Source organism: Elgaria multicarinata, chromosome 10 (assembly GCF_023053635.1).
Source record: "Elgaria multicarinata webbii isolate HBS135686 ecotype San Diego chromosome 10, rElgMul1.1.pri, whole genome shotgun sequence".
Classification (NCBI taxonomy): Eukaryota; Metazoa; Chordata; class Lepidosauria; order Squamata; family Anguidae; genus Elgaria; species Elgaria multicarinata.
In genome coordinates, this window is record NC_086180.1 from 48,374,483 (window position 1) to 48,390,064 (window position 15,582).

A 15,582-nucleotide genomic window follows, 5' to 3' on the forward strand; every position below is an offset into this window, starting at 1 on the left:
CATCTTTGTGGCCAGCGTTTCTAAATATATATTTAAGAAGACAATGATATTCTCTCTCCACCCCACGGCTCGTTTGTTTTTGTTTTTTTGTTCTGTTTGTTTGCTAAACCTGGCCGTAATGACAAGACTTTCCGGTGGTCAACGAAAGTCATCTCCACTCTGTTCCCCCATATTTTGACACCGCCAAACAGCAGCGGTGTAAATAATCTCTCTTCTCTCTCCCCCCCCCCCCCAACCCCGCTTCCTCCCGCCAGCAGACGTCTCCTTCCCCCTCCCCTCCGTTCGCGCACACACCCTTCTCGATCCCGTTTCTCTCCATTTCATATCCAGACAAAAATAACTCCCGGAGAAATAAACTTTAATGAAATTCCAGGCACCCCAGGCAGGAGAGGCTGCAAAAACTCCACCAACCGCAAGAGAGAAACCTTTCCAAAAGACGACTTTCCAAACACCAAACCTGCTTCGGGCATGTTTTTTTTTTTTTTTTTTTTTTTAAAAAAAAAACTCTGAGGGGAAGAGAGAGAGATGCTTCCTTTGCTAAAAAGAGGAGGTAAGAACTCGGAAATATCGGTAGAGTTCTTTCAGACGTCACATGCCCTTCATGTTTTAAACCCTCTGACAGATATTGATCCGCCTTTCCAGATCCAATATGAGCCCAGGACCTAGTCCAGTTCCCATGCCCAATAGCTGCCCAAAGGCCGAAGCGCTTGCTGTACCTCCTTCTCCCTTCTCCCCCGCTCCAAGTTTTAAATTGGCTATGCACAGGACTAGCAATTGACCTGGAAGTGCCGTTCCCCCTCCCCCCGTGCGCGCATATTTCTCCCTTGAGAAGCACTCAGTTACTAGTGTCACCCGTTAATTCTCCTTTTATTCACACCGCCCTCTAAACTAAATACAGCTGGACCACCAATCTTTCCACTCCTCTCCATCAAAGCTCTCTCAATTTTACCTGCCCGCGCTACGACTCTGACCGAAGTGTATTTCTCTCCTCCCCCCCCCCACCCCCGGACTCACCTTCATTTCTCCACCACCCCAGACGAACGTGCAATGGCCGGAGGAGGCAAGCCCCTCCAGCTCCAGTCCAGAGGGACTGACAACGGCCGATCGGGACAGAATGACAACGAAAGAAGCTGGATCCGGAGGAGATTGGGAGTTAAATCCTGCAAGCTGAGAGCGACGAGGCAGGGAAGGAGGTTGCAACTGTCTCACACGCAACCCCCGGCGGCAGCGAAAAGCAGCGGTAGTTCCAGCCTCTTTCTCGGGGGGTGGGGGGACCGGGGCCGTGCAACTGGAAACGGAAAGTCCACTCGGATCAGCCTTCGCGGTGACAGCTCTCCGCAAGGAAGGCTGGCGAAAGGTTTGCCCCTGGCTGTCACATCGCCGCCCGTTGCTGGAGGGCGTGGGGGGGGAGGGAGCCCTGGGTCCAGCAGCTTGGATTCTTATTCTAAGAGGAGAGCGGCAGCGGCGGCGGCGCGGGGGGGAGGGAGAGCAGCCCCAACTTATGTCATTCCAGGTAAAACTCCCATCTGCGCCAGCAGCGCCGCCGCGGGAAGAGGTGGGTGGGAGAGACGGAGCCGCTTCAGAGGGTGTAAACTTTGTTTTTTCCTCCCCTGCTGTCTGTGAGCTGCCTTCTCTGCGCGTGTGTCCTTTCCTCTTCACCTTCCTTCTCCTGCTGCTGCTGCTGCTTTCGCCTCACTCCGCCTCCTTCTCCCCGCGTTTGCTTCCCAGCTTCGGCTCTCTCTTACACACACACACGCACACACACAGCGGGCTGGAGCTGGTTCCTGTTGGAGGGAAGGGAAGGAGAGGGAGGGAGGAGGAGCAGCAGCAGCATAGCGCCCTCCCTCCCTCGCTCTCTCCAGGCGTGTCTCGCAGCGGCGGACTCCGAAGAGGCGGAGAGCCCGCCTCTCCACCCCCTTCTCCCCTCCCCTCGCGGCGCAAAAGTGAAGGCGAACGACTCGAGCGCCGCAAGGACTGTCTTCGACCGGCTCTGCCGTCCAGCTCCGCTCTCGCGCACGGACAGGCGGGGAGGAAGGGACGAGGCGGGGAGTGCAGGCCAGGGCCAGCGAGCGGGCAAGGCCGAGCTGCACGCATCACGCGGAGGGAAACGCTGCCGCTCGCAGCAGAGAAAACGGGGAGGGCAGTTTCCGTCCTCGCTTTGGCGGCGGCGGCGCTTTTGCTCTACTGTACCTACAGTATGCGCGCGCCTCGCCTGCCATGCTCGCCACCCTCGCGCGTCTCCCTCGCCCTCCGCTGCCCCAGTCCAACCAGGCACAACAGGTTTTTGTTTCTCTTTCAACCTTCCTCTTCCTCTTCCTCTTCCTCCTCTTCCTCCTCCTCGCCCGTGTCTCCGCATGGGCGAACTGGAGCAGACTGGGGCGGTTAAAGTTTAGACGGCTGCAATCAATCTGACAGCACTGAAAGCAGCAGCAGGAGGAGGACATTATGCCCTATTAACTTGTATAAAACACGATGAGGTTGGATTTCTGCGTCTGCGTTTTAAGAGCTAGATTTCAGGTGTCCATTGGATGCGAGGTGAGACTAGAGCCGATCAGAAAATTAGCAGGGGAGGGGGGAAGAAGCGAAACGCCATCAGGGATCTTTTTTTTTTTTTTTTTTACATGGATTGCGTCTGAATTTATTATCACATTACACCTTGCATCGCAGTCTGCCAACTGCAGCACAGAAGTCATGAAAGTCACTTTGCAGTGGCACAAAAAGTGGAGTGAGAGCATTGGAGCTTCAGTGTTGTTGCATAGAAATCCACGCACAACTCACAGCCGGACTGCGCCTTAAAGGTCACACAGATCCAGTGTTTCATGTTGCTGCCATGGCACAAAATCACAGATTGAAGGCATGGGACCATATTATTATTATTATATAAAGACTCTCCATATCCACTTTAAAGTCATAAGTCACATTGATGTCATTGGACACATCGTAATCTCCGATCCAGCACTATGTGGCATCTCCTTGGTGCAAAAATACGGACCTATAGGCCCTAAACTGATTTTACATGGAAATACCCTACATTCACCATTCTGTAAATAATTGTATATAAAGTCTCAAACTAGATGTGACTTTGGACACAAAATTGAATCCTGTGTTTTAGATTCTCTTATTTTTTTAAAAAAAATGGGGCAGAAGGAGAGAGAGATCTGGTTTGGGTTTTTAAAATAATTTCCTTCTGGCCTGTATTCTTGCTGAAAATGCCCATCCTTGCTGTGTATATTTGCAACTTTTGTGGGGAGGGACTTTTAGTGAGAAAATAGAATTGGGGGAATAAAGGTTAACTTCCTCTCCCCCGTACCGTGTTCTCAATTCAGATCAGGTACATTTACCTCCAGAGTCAAGTCAGTACCTGTTGTTGGGAACATGAGAGGGAGGGAGCCGTTGCATTCATGTCCTGTTGTGGGCTTCACATCTAGAAGCAACTGACTAGCTACTGTGCAAACAATAATGTAGTAGGTAGGCCTTTGGTCTGATTCGACATGGCTCATGTTATTTTCTTTTTTTTAAGTTGGTAGGAAAGCACATGTTTGGATTATCCTGTTGTGTGAGAACCTATTCTCAAAATGTTTTTCAAGGTTTTCTTAGAGATTCTGCCTTAACCCGCAACTCTCCCTGCAAACCCATAGAGGGGGAAAGTGAATGGAGATTACTAAGCAGAGGGCGCCCAAAATAATAAAGGACTTGAAGCACCTTACTCACAAGGCTTAGGGATTCATGCATAGCACACACACACACACACACAGATGGTAGGTTCGGGACACACAAGATAAAGCACTTCTTCACACAATGCAAAATTAACTTCCCCCAGTCACTGCCAAAGATAAGGTTACAATCCTATACCCACTGACCTGGAAGTAAATCCCATCGCACTCAGTGGATCTTCTGAGTAGACAGAATTGCAATCTAAGGGTGTGATCCTATATGTGTTTAGACAGAAAAAGTACTACAATGCAGGAGCTATACTAGAGTAACCAGTTACAAAAGAGGACAGGGCTCCTGCAATAACTGTTGTGGTGAAGAGGGAATTTCACCAGCTGCTGCATGCATACAAGTGACACCTGCTGAAATTCCCTTTTCATATGGTCAGCCTATTGTTGTAAGTTAAATGGAACCTGCATGTTCCAAAGCAGTATACCTCTGAATATCAGGTGCTGAGAACAAACAAAAGTAGAAGGCCATCACTTTTAGTCCCTTATGAACTAATTTTCCAAAGAAGCAGCATCTGGTTGGTCACTGTGGGAAACAGGATGTTGACCTACAAGGTGGACCTTTGGTCTGATCCTACAGAGCACTTCCAATGTTTTTGTGCTTTTATTGAATGTTGCATGTCTTTTCAAAAACTTAAAACAATTTCCTAGCCAGCTCTTCAAATACCTAGTTTCTTCAGTATAACATTGAAAGCAAAATATAGGAACTCTGGGTAAACATTTATCTGGTATAATGTTATAAATATTGGGTTGCCTCCAATGGTAGTCTTATTTAAGTCCCATTCTTTTCAATGGCTCTACTCTAAGTAGAACTAATATTGAAAACAAACCCCATTTGACTTCAAATGATTGACTTCAGGAAATATGGGATCCTTATGTAAGGAAGTGAGGCAGGTGGCTACCAGGAGGAGGGCCTTCTCTGCTGTGGAATGAGCTCCCTAAGGAGGTTCGCCTGGCACCTACACTATATTCTTTCAGACACCAGGTGAAGACCTTTTTATTATCTCAGCATTTTAACAGTCTATAAATTTAATTTTAACTTGACTGTTTTAAATTTGTATTTCTGCACCCCTGCTGATTTTATCCTGGTTGTGCTTTTATATTGTATAACAGTTTTACAATATTGTAACAGTTTTTATACTGTTTGTTTTATACTTTGAATGGTTTTAATTCTTGTGAACTGCCCAGGGAGCTTCGGCTATTGGGCGGTATAAAAATGCAATAAATAAATATAAATAAATAAATGTTTGACAATATATGAAGCCTACTTTATGTTGCTGGAATGCAGAACGCATGCAGAATCAGAACTATCTCCAGGGTTCAGGTTTTGAGACAGTCATGCAAAGGCTGATTAGAACTGTGATTTTGCAATGCAATGCATTTTAAGAGCAGATTAACTGGATACCAGCCCAGAAATGAGGAATACATGTCTAAATAAATAAATGAATATTATAGGATCTTAATTAAACCACAAGGACACTGAAGCATCTGGGGTACTTCCAGGTGAGACTTCTATTGTGTAGTCACCTCCCTGTCTCATTCACAGAATTGCGCCAGGTTGATGGTGGCAGGTGATGGTGGGGAGTAGTTTCACCTGTAATCCTCCTCTGTTTTCCTATTGCTTGTTCTGTCTTTTTCTTAACCCATTAAACAGGGAAAGACAGAACTGGTACACGGTGCCTTCTGACTGATAATGCTAAGAACTCTTTATCTGGAAGCACCCCTGTTCTCTTGATACAGTTTTTCTCAGCACTGTGAAAGCAGAAGCAGCAGATATATCCAGGGCACAAGGAAAGAGACTGAACATCAATCTCACCCCAGTATATGTTGCTGCTGAAGCCTTTAAGAGCTGCATCCAGATGAAAGAGGGTGGGGCATGTAACCTGCTGCAGGTTGTATGACATCTGGTTGCTGTTTTTTGCACTTGGCACTTTGGAGGAACTGATTGTGTTTTTATTCTTTATTAATACCCAACAACACTGACATTTTTTACATCATATCTAACTCTGGCTTATGTATTCTCAACAACTGATAAATAATATCAATGGGCATTGTGTTTTAATTATTGGTATTGTCTATTTAATAGTGAATGTAAAATGTTAGAATGTTCGCATTATTGAAACGAATTGTTTATTTTGCTCGTCGGATTACATGTTGAGATGAATTTGTACTAGGCTGTTGATTGTAATGATGTTTTGATTTATGTTGTGAACTGCTTTGAGCATATTTATGTGGAAAAGCGGTATACAAATTAGAGTGGTGGTGATGGAGGAGGAAGGAAAAAAGACACAATGTACTGGATGAGAGACTAGCACCATAAAATTGTAGCACTTGGATCTCGTGTGTGTTTGACAAGTCTACATTAAACTACCATAGAATTACATAAGGGTCTGTGCCAGGAATGTGGTGTTTTATGTCACTGAAATACCAGGATGTACATTGGTTACCTGTTTATCATGCTGAGGAGATAAATCATGAATGTACAACACAATCATATTTACTTATGTGGGGTATTCTTATATCACCTTTTCTTTAGAAAGAAAAAAAAGGAAAGCAGTTTACCTAAACATTTCAATGAAAAAAATCAGTAAAAAGCAAACTGATTAAAAGTCCAGAATTAAGTCTAAAAAGCCTTGGAGAATAAAAGGTCTGCTCGATACCTAAATATAGCATAAAAGTAGGTGCCATGCAAGCCTCTCTGGGGAGGAACTTCCACAAAAGTCCTACAACTCAAAACACCTCGCCTCCAGTGGTTAGTGGCCTGAAAAAGAGTGTCAGCAATGGCAACATCTAGGCAGGTTGATATGGAGATGAGCCTTCCTTGCGTCACCTCCTGTGGCTGGGGGATGCTGGGAGTTGTATTATTAGCACAATCATTGCTGTGTGTTCCTTTGTCTCTATTGGGTGCTCCCATCTTGTAGAGAGGAGAGCATGCAAAACCGTGGATTCTATCTCATCTTAACACAGACGTCCTACTTACAGCACAAGGGGAAAGCAATCAAGGGTGCATTCCCTGGTACAAGTTTAAAGATGCTTATCTTACAGAAAAAATAAACAGAAATAGAAATAAAAATACAATTATCCCATAATTATCCCACCCCTCCTCCCCTCATAGGAAATCAGTGGTATATCTATTACAATATATGGATATATAAATATACAAGCACATATGTATCATTCTTCACGTCTTAAACATTTTCTTCTTTTTTTGTAAGTCAGAAAAATCAAAAAGATAAGTTAACCCATCACAAAAGATGTATCTTTATGTCAACCAAAAGGATTTGAGTTTAAAGATGCATATCTTAAAACCCATATATATATATATATATATATATATATATATATAATCAAAGGTGTTCTGTAATTATGCATTGCAGCCATACAGTAAGAAGTGAATGCTCAAAGCATTATGCCACAATTTCCAAGTAGATCAAGAGTAGCAGTAAGGGCATTTCAGAGGAGAAATGCTCTTCCTTTCCATTAGATTTTATAAGAAAGGTTAACTTGTGTCAGATACATGATATTGAAAGCAGCAGTCAGACAAATGTAAGCCACTCGGTGGCAGATGTCATCTTTGTTCCCAAAGATAGATAGAGATAAATGTGCTATGGATAATGCATTGCAAAACAAGATTACACTGAAGTTCAGCAAGTGTCACATTTCTTCTCTGCCCTACAGCTACAGTGTGCTTACATTGGGGGTAGCAGGAGTAATGGTGCTGGGCCGAGTCAATCTACTGTACAGTGTTATTTAATGGTCATGTGCCTTCTTTTGAGAAGCCAATACAAGCCGATGAAGTTTTGGATTGGTTTCACTTCAAGCAGCTGGGCATTTCCTATTCCACTCTTGTCTGATCAAAATCTATCACATAGAACATTACAGTTCTGAATGCAATTTCTTTTAACTTTCGTTACTGATTAATTTCTCACAGGAGAGATGCCGTGACTCACTAGATGCCCTTCAGTGTATGACCCGGAAGTCCTTCCTCTACTCTCAGGTGTGTGGGCTGATTATTGCTGTTGTAATGAGGGCAGGCTACTCGGTCCATGTGTAAAGGCAATCTTATTATTTTCTGTGTTCCAAGTTTGAATCTTAAACTAGTCCCAAGGCATAAACCCTGGGTCAAACTGAACCCTGACAGTGGTTTTATTGTAGGCCTTTTTTTTTTTTACTTTAGAGGCAACCCCCTCCCAAAATGTTATCTTGATTGATCCCTACATAGATGAAGTTATCTGAAGCTGAGCAAGTACAATATTCTATCATCTGCGGGATTGGTTTATTAAAACGATCAAGACTCCTAGTGTATGCTTTCAACTTTTTATGCATCATGAAAAATAAATACGTAAACAAATTTTATACTGTTATGTTTACGTTCTGCTTTATATTAATATTTAATTGACTGTCTATTTTTAACCACTTGTGTCCTAACTCTAGCTCTATACTTGAATGATTTAGCCAAATTGCAGGACATGCTTGCTTTTAACCTACTTTCTCCTGCTGCCGCCACTCCCCCTCCCCGCCTGTAAATGCTTTTTAATGATCTAAGCAATAAATGTGGTTGAACCACTTCCAAGTATAGTACAGTAACATTGCAAATGCATATCAACATTAACAATCACTGGCTTGTGTTGGGAGCCAGAACATGGCATTTGGAAACATAGTTCAAACATATTTTACTTTAGCACTTTATTCAATGAGCTCAAGCACTGGAGCTTATGCAATGTCCCACGTGTTTGAAATATGAAGCCTTGGGACGGCAGGCAGAAACTCAGTGGTGTGGTCTCAGCAAGGTAGAGCAGAACAACAATGTAGAAAAAGGAGGTAAGGAGGCAGGCAAGAGAAGAACTTGGAGGTGGGGGAATGTTTCAGACACTAAGGGCTCATCGACACCAAGCAGATATTCCACTATGAAAGTGCTATGAAAGCATTAGATAAAAGGCAGGAGCCACACTACTGCTTTATAGTGGTATCAGTGCACTTCATTACCACTATAAGGCAGTAGTGTAGATCCTGCAGTGCACTTCGATAAAGCTGTAGTGTGGCTCCTGCCTTTTATATTCCGCTTTCATAGTGCAATATCCTGCTTGGTGTAGATGAGTCCTAAGGAAAAGCCAAGTCACTTCCCTTGGTGCCTTGTTTCTGAGCCTGAAGAGCAATTAGGTATCCAGGGGTGGGGCGGGGGGTGGGGGGTGGAGAGAAGGGATTTCTTACTCCTGATCACCCAGGGCTAGCCATGCCAGTAGGCAGACTGAAGAACTGCCTCAGGTACTAGTTGCTGGAAGGTGCCAGCAAGATATTCGGGGAGAGAGCTGGGTGCCGGATGGCTTGTTCAGGTATGGAGGACACTGTTACATCATGAAGAAATATTCTTCTGCCAGTCCAGTCACCTTTTGCACAAGGAATGGGAGGGGTTGCCATTTTATTGTTCGCCCTGGGCCAGCCTTATGGTCACCACAAGGTGATTTCAAGGCAGGAGTATTGAACCTCTTTCAGCCGGAGGGCCAAATTCCATTTCAGAGAAGCTCTGGGAGGCTATGTTACAGGTGTGGGTGGGGCGAAAATACCAGCACATTTTAGTTTAGAGCTCTTTCTGCCAGTAAATTAAGTATTAGGAAAGCCATTTCAGCCTTTTATAGTGGGGGGGGGGGGAGGAACTACACAAATGACAATAAACCACTCCGTAGTCTGGGGAAAGGGGGGCATCTCAGAATCCCCAGGGTGCGAAACTGAGATCCAAGGCAGGTCAGACTTGGTTGTGCCTGGCTTTAAGGGGCTTGCCCAGAAGTTTGTTAGTCTTGCCCAGAAGTTTCTGTCAGCTGGAAGGGTTGGGCAATTTTAGGAAGTCAGGGGGCCAATCCCCCTCCCAACAATTACCATGGGCTGCACTTCCACCACTGAAAAGCAGGGGAGGGGGTAAAAAAAAAAAAGTTGCAGTTTGCCACCGAAATTTGGCAGGCTTAGAATGGCAAAGATAGCTTGAAAACAAGCTATGTCAGCCAACCACAACATTTATTTATTTATTTATTTATTTATTTATTTATTTATTTTTCCTGGTTGAAAAAAAGGTGGCTCTCCAGTTGTTATCAACGTAAGACATCATTTATCTCAGCTTCTAACTGGCATTCCACACATTCTACTTGATGTGACAACATCATGAAATAAAAGTAATGCATATCTAAGTATATGTTAATAATATTGCCTGGGAACCTAGAGTTGCTGCCTTTTGGCTCCATGCTTCTTCTTCTTCTTCTTCTTCTTCTTCTTCTTCTTCTTCTTTATTTATTTATTTATTTATTTATTTATTTATTTAGCACCATCAGTGTACATGGTGCTGTACAGAGTAAAACAATAAAATAGCAAAACCCTCTAGCATAGGCTTACATTCTAAGAGAATCATAATAAAACAGTAATATCCACCTCAACCCATGGAAGGAAATTTATGTGTATTCCAATCTATTTGCATATCACTTGCCAGATCACTAACAGTTTTAAATCACATCTGCATTGAAATGCACATCCAGGTAAGGATTTATTCATTGCATTGCTTTCAGTGAGAGTACATCCACATTGCAGAGGAACTAATCATACATAGCATACATTTTTAAAGCATGATTGGATTGGATTGGATTGGATTGGATTGGATTGGATTGGATCGGGCAAACCAAGTTTATGTTGATGCATGGACATTGTAATTGGGGACTGTGGGTTCTCTGTTGAAACACAGGTACTGGGGGTCCGCATCCTACCAGAGCTCAAGGTCTTTCCGGTTTCCCTCCCTCTATGTAGTTTTTGCTTGTGTAATGAACTCAGCAATTAAACAGCATGCATTGAAGGTGGAAGACATGTGGAAGATAAAGTGTCCTGGGGCAACAACCAGCATATACTAGCAATGAACCACCTGAAGTTGTTATGTGTGTTTGTGTTTGTCTAGGTAGGAGAAAAGGGGCTGGGCAAAATGTCATCATGGGTCAAAAGTTACCTGAGGCTATCGTCTCATTTGCATGCAACCGTATTGCAGTGTCTTCAGGACCATTGTTTCTTTCTAACCTTTTGCCCAAGGAGACTGTGGCCTTTAGGTTGGCTATGTGTTCTTTTTTTGCCCCAGAGGACAGTCCTCTATTTGAATCATCCTCTATTTTGAAGGCATCCTCTATTTGAAGGAATGTCTGGTCCATGCCCAATTTAAAGATAAAGAACCATGAGAAGGAAGAGCTGGGCCTAGAAGTTGCCCACTAACAGCACCTGAACAACACTCTGAGCAAGGCAGACAGGTCAACTGGGGGGGGTGCCTTCATGGTGCCAGGTTGGAGCCACCTCCCTCTCAAACTCCTCACTTTTCCTCTCTCAGGGCAATGGGTAATCCCAATGCTAAGGAAGAAGTACAGGAGTTCTGAGCAGCCATCTGGGTACCGGACCTGCTCCCACCCTCTTCCTGGTGGAAGGTGACCAATCGCCGGTTGGTCGCCTTCCACCAGGCACCAGGCACCAGACTGGTCCCAAAGTGACAGCAGATGGCAGAAAGACCATACTGACGTTGCCCCGTTTCAAAAAGTCAGGGTAAAGCCCCTACTTTTTCAAACCTCAGCATCGCAGAAAAGCCCCACGGTGGCTGCGAAACTACTCCTGCATCGTCTAACTGATGCAGCGCAGGTCTACAGTCACTGTGGTGCTTTCCTGGCGTATAGACAGCCCCCTAGTCATAGTGTCCCACACTACGATGAGATGGACTGTATTTTTTAATAATAATAATAATGATAATAATTTTAAAAGAAATTCTATTAGATATAAATTCATGTATGTAAATTTTATGCAGATCAATATCCTCTTTTGTCCTCTTTTGTTTTTGTTTTTTTGAGTGATACATGACCTCTTTTATGGTGATTCACAAGTGACCATCCTAGGCCTGATGAGACCAAACCAGGGACATGAAAGCCTAAGTCTTTCCATTGAGCTATACATAGGATCCCTTCAGCATGTGGATGGGTCCAAATATGGATGGGCAAGATTGAAAGGGATATGTATGGATTAGGCCTTTCTTCTGTCTGTGGCTGTGTTATGAGATGATGATGATAATGATGATGATGATTTGCATACCACTCAATTATCTAACACAGATTTTAGAGCAGTGAGCATAGGTACAAACAGTAAAAGAAAGAAGATTTAAAAAACTAAGTAAAACTGTTCAATTTAAAAACAAAGGAAGCAGAAAAACAGTGGCTTGTCAGTTGAGGAAGGCTCTTGAAACAGAGTTGTTTTCAGGACAAGCCAGACGCAGCCTAGTGTTGGTGCCTGCCTGACCTCCAGGGACAGGGAGTTCCACAGAGAAGGGGCCACTACACTAAAGGTCACTACACTAAATTCCTGGTGGATTCCAATCGTGCCACAGGTCCTCAGTGATAGGGCAGGTTGGTAATGGAGAAGGCACGCTCTCAGGTATCCTGGTCCCAACTTGTCCCAATATGATATTGCTTTCTGGAGAAGAAGGTTTGCATTTAGGTCTTACAGGGTGTGGGATGGTGACGATATTATATCAGCATTTGTCTGGGTGCAGCACCCACCCAGCAGCTTGGGGGATTGCCCTGTAAATTAAGGAAGGAATAGGTAAACCTCTCCATTCACTTAGCAAACTAGCAAGTCACCCAGGAATGAAGCTTTTCCTTCAATGAAAAATAATAGGTGGTAATAGTCTCAATGTAAACATGCACTATATAAAACCCCAAATAGGGAAGCAGAATAACACACCGGACAAAAACATAGCTGTAGAATTAAAAGGCAGAAATTTGACCATATTATTTTTCTGACTTAGAATTAGCCCAGTCTACCATGTAGTGGTAAAATGAGAACAGGTAACTCTACCTTTCTTTAGACATCTATATAACATGTGTCACATTATATATGAAGCAAAGGACTGTCCCTATGCTATCTAATGTGACATGACATAATCCTTTACCTTAAATCCATAGGAAGCAAGTGCAGGGGAACACAGCAGACATCATTGGGACAAAGAAAGAAAACAAAAGGAGCCAGGCAGATTAGGACAATGGGGCAGAAAACAATGAAGGCTTTATGGCAAATCCCTTTGGCGTTAAAGACTGACTTTCCATTGATTTCAGAGGGTTTGGAATTATGCCGAAAAGAAGATTAACTTGTGAAACTTCAGACAACTAAGGGAAAGTTAAAAAGGGGAAAAAATACAGAAAGTTGAAACCATGAAACAGGAATTTGGGAGACCTCCCAAAAAATCAAAAGAAAATGCAACCCGTGTTAATGGGCCAATGTGATGTAGCAGTTTAGGGCTGCTTCACACTTTATAGAGCAGCCAAGGTACATTGGTGTCCTTCTGACTCCCACTAAGTTTACCCTGGTGAAAAAGCAAGTGTGAAGGGAAGATGTATATCTCCAAAAATGCACTGAACACACTCCATGAAGCTGCAGCCAATTGTTTCCCCTTCAAGCTTCCTTGCTGCTGAAAGAAGTGTGAAGTTGAAGTGGCTGTATGGCTACAGTTGTATGTGCACTTACCAGTATGTCCCATTTGTGTCACCAGTCTGAGAAATATGTTGCATGTATGTCTGCTAGTTTGGATTTGGGTGACCGCCATTCTTATCCACTGGATAACCTTTGTAAACCTAATGGAAGAACAAGAGTTGTTGTAAGAACAAGAACAGAGGGTTCTATCCAGTGCTAGTCTAACTGAAGTCCCATGCATTTCAATGAGCCTGCTCTAAACAAGACAAGCATTGGATACAGCCCAATAAGTACACATGATACATTAATACATCTCTGTAGTATTGAACTCAAGTAATGTGTAGTTACAGAAAAGGGAGCCTAAACAGAACCACTGAAGAACAAGAGGGAGGTATCAGCAATCTCAGGGGAATTCTGAGGTTTGCGGGACAAAAACATTTATTTCAAAATTAATTGGTTGGCAATAATACCAGTCTATATATAGCATAATATTTTGACAGAATGCACAGCAATAAAATGTGACTTCCTGTGCAATTCTCTATATGGCTATATGGCCACTGACTTCGGTTCGACTTACTCCCAGGTAAGTGTGTATCGAATCGCACCCTTAGCCAATAGGTGTTTATTTTCCTTACATCCACAATGACTATTGCCTTGAGATATCTAAAATGTAGATTTTGCTAAACCCTTTTCAGATCCATACAGGCAATATCCATAATTGTGAAAGAAGAAGAAAAGCTATAAAGGCTTTTTTCCCCCTCTGGGGTAAGCTTTTAAAAATATGTGATTCAGGTAGTTTGTAAGTCAGAAAACGATTTTTAAAAAGGCTTTATGTTTACATCTGTCTTACAGTGACAGCGTTAATATGGGAGATAATTGCCTGCTTATACACCCCCCAATTTTGAGTCTGTAGGAGTAAAGAAATGAGCAAAACCGACTTTGATAAATAGTTAGATGGTGTACATTCTTGCTGGACTGGAGAACCCAGAATGCCAATATTCAGAAGCTGTATTTACTTGGGTTAAATTATGGCTGTTTCGCAGAGAGATATTTTGTAAATTATCTGAGCAATATCCAAGTATCAGTCAACCAAAGCAGTCCATTATATTATTTTTCTACTGTTCCTAATGTCAAAGAAATGCAGCATTTTCTGATAAATAAATGCTCGTAATTATGAGACTCTTCAGGTTACTTACCTTGTTTTTTACATGTCTTTAATTTAATAGCACATCACAGTTATTTTAAGATATAGTGTTATTTTAAAATGTGAAATGGGAATTCTAAAACACTCCTAAAATGAAAACACAAGAGGAGTCTGAAAGAGAAGCATGTGATAAAAGACGATGGTATATAAACTCTAAAGTACTTGTTGAAAGTCTTTGAAAATATCCAGAAGAAATAAGGCATGCAAGTTATGTTTGCTTGCTAGTGTAACTGGTTGCACAGCATTCATTCTCCGTTATTCTAACACAATTAAAACCTGCTGATTTCTTCAATACGCGCTTTTGTACTGGTGAAGTCAGTTAGAGAAAACAATTGTTAAGTGAATTTCTGGGAGACAGGGAAGCACATTTGATTAAAATTCTGATTAGTTACTGTGTGGTGTGAGTATATCCATGTAGTTATAGTATAAAAGCAAATTTGGATTGATAAGGATCTTTTTATTCCTTACAAAAAAAAATTTCCTTTCAGAATCACCTCCTTTTGGAATAGATGTGAAATCAGAAAACCTTATTGGATTCAAGAAACAGTTAATGGAAAATACCTTGAAATTCCTGTCCTGCTGCCTTACTTGTAGCTTGGGGGTGGGGTGTCAGGAGAATGGGTCTCCCACCATTTTTAAAATTGCAGACTCCTTCAATTCGAAGGGGGGGGGGAAGTTGGGTGGTATGGAGTTGATTTTCCTGGGAAGATATGATTGATCCTATTGCTCTGGGTGCTTCCAGACAGATGGCTGCTAGCGCTATCTATTAGAAGGCATTGTATAGCTATTTCATCTCCCCCCACCCCCAATAGATTTTTGGTGGTAAGAAAAAAAGATAGACGAAGCAGTGAGAAAACACAGATAAGTTATGAGTGGAAGACGTCATCGTCTGGGTCACTCATAAAGTTCTGTAAACAAGGCAGGTGTACTATAGGGATGGCATCCAGAGGAAGGGGGCGAAGTGGCAATGTAATAGTGCTAGAGCTGCTGTTGTTTCCAGTGTTTAGGATGTGTACAGCCAATCTGATACGGCAGGGGTTGATAGCAGATTGTGTGGAACTTGCACCTGTTTAACCCCAGCAATCATAGGAGAGGGCAAAGTGCTTGGGTATGATTGAAAAGGCAGCAGAGGCACAATAGAATGGCATGGTGGAAGTAGAGATGCCAGTTGGTGGGTCAATGTGAAGACTT

The 15,582-nt window shown here is 43.0% G+C and overlaps 1 protein-coding gene across 3 annotated transcripts in view; it reads right to left on the reverse strand.

The window, feature by feature from the left end:
• NR3C2 (nuclear receptor subfamily 3 group C member 2) overlaps positions 1–1,716 on the reverse strand; it is a 155,837-nt gene extending 154,121 nt beyond the window's left edge. For 2 of the 3 annotated variants that reach the window (XM_063135684.1, XM_063135681.1), the window contains exon 1: positions 1,015–1,716. The gene's annotated coding sequence lies outside the window, so the exon portion shown is untranslated. The remainder of the gene's footprint in view (positions 1–1,014) is intronic. The other variant, XM_063135685.1, reaches the window with a different exon arrangement.
• Positions 1,717–15,582: the final 13,866 nt, after the last annotated feature.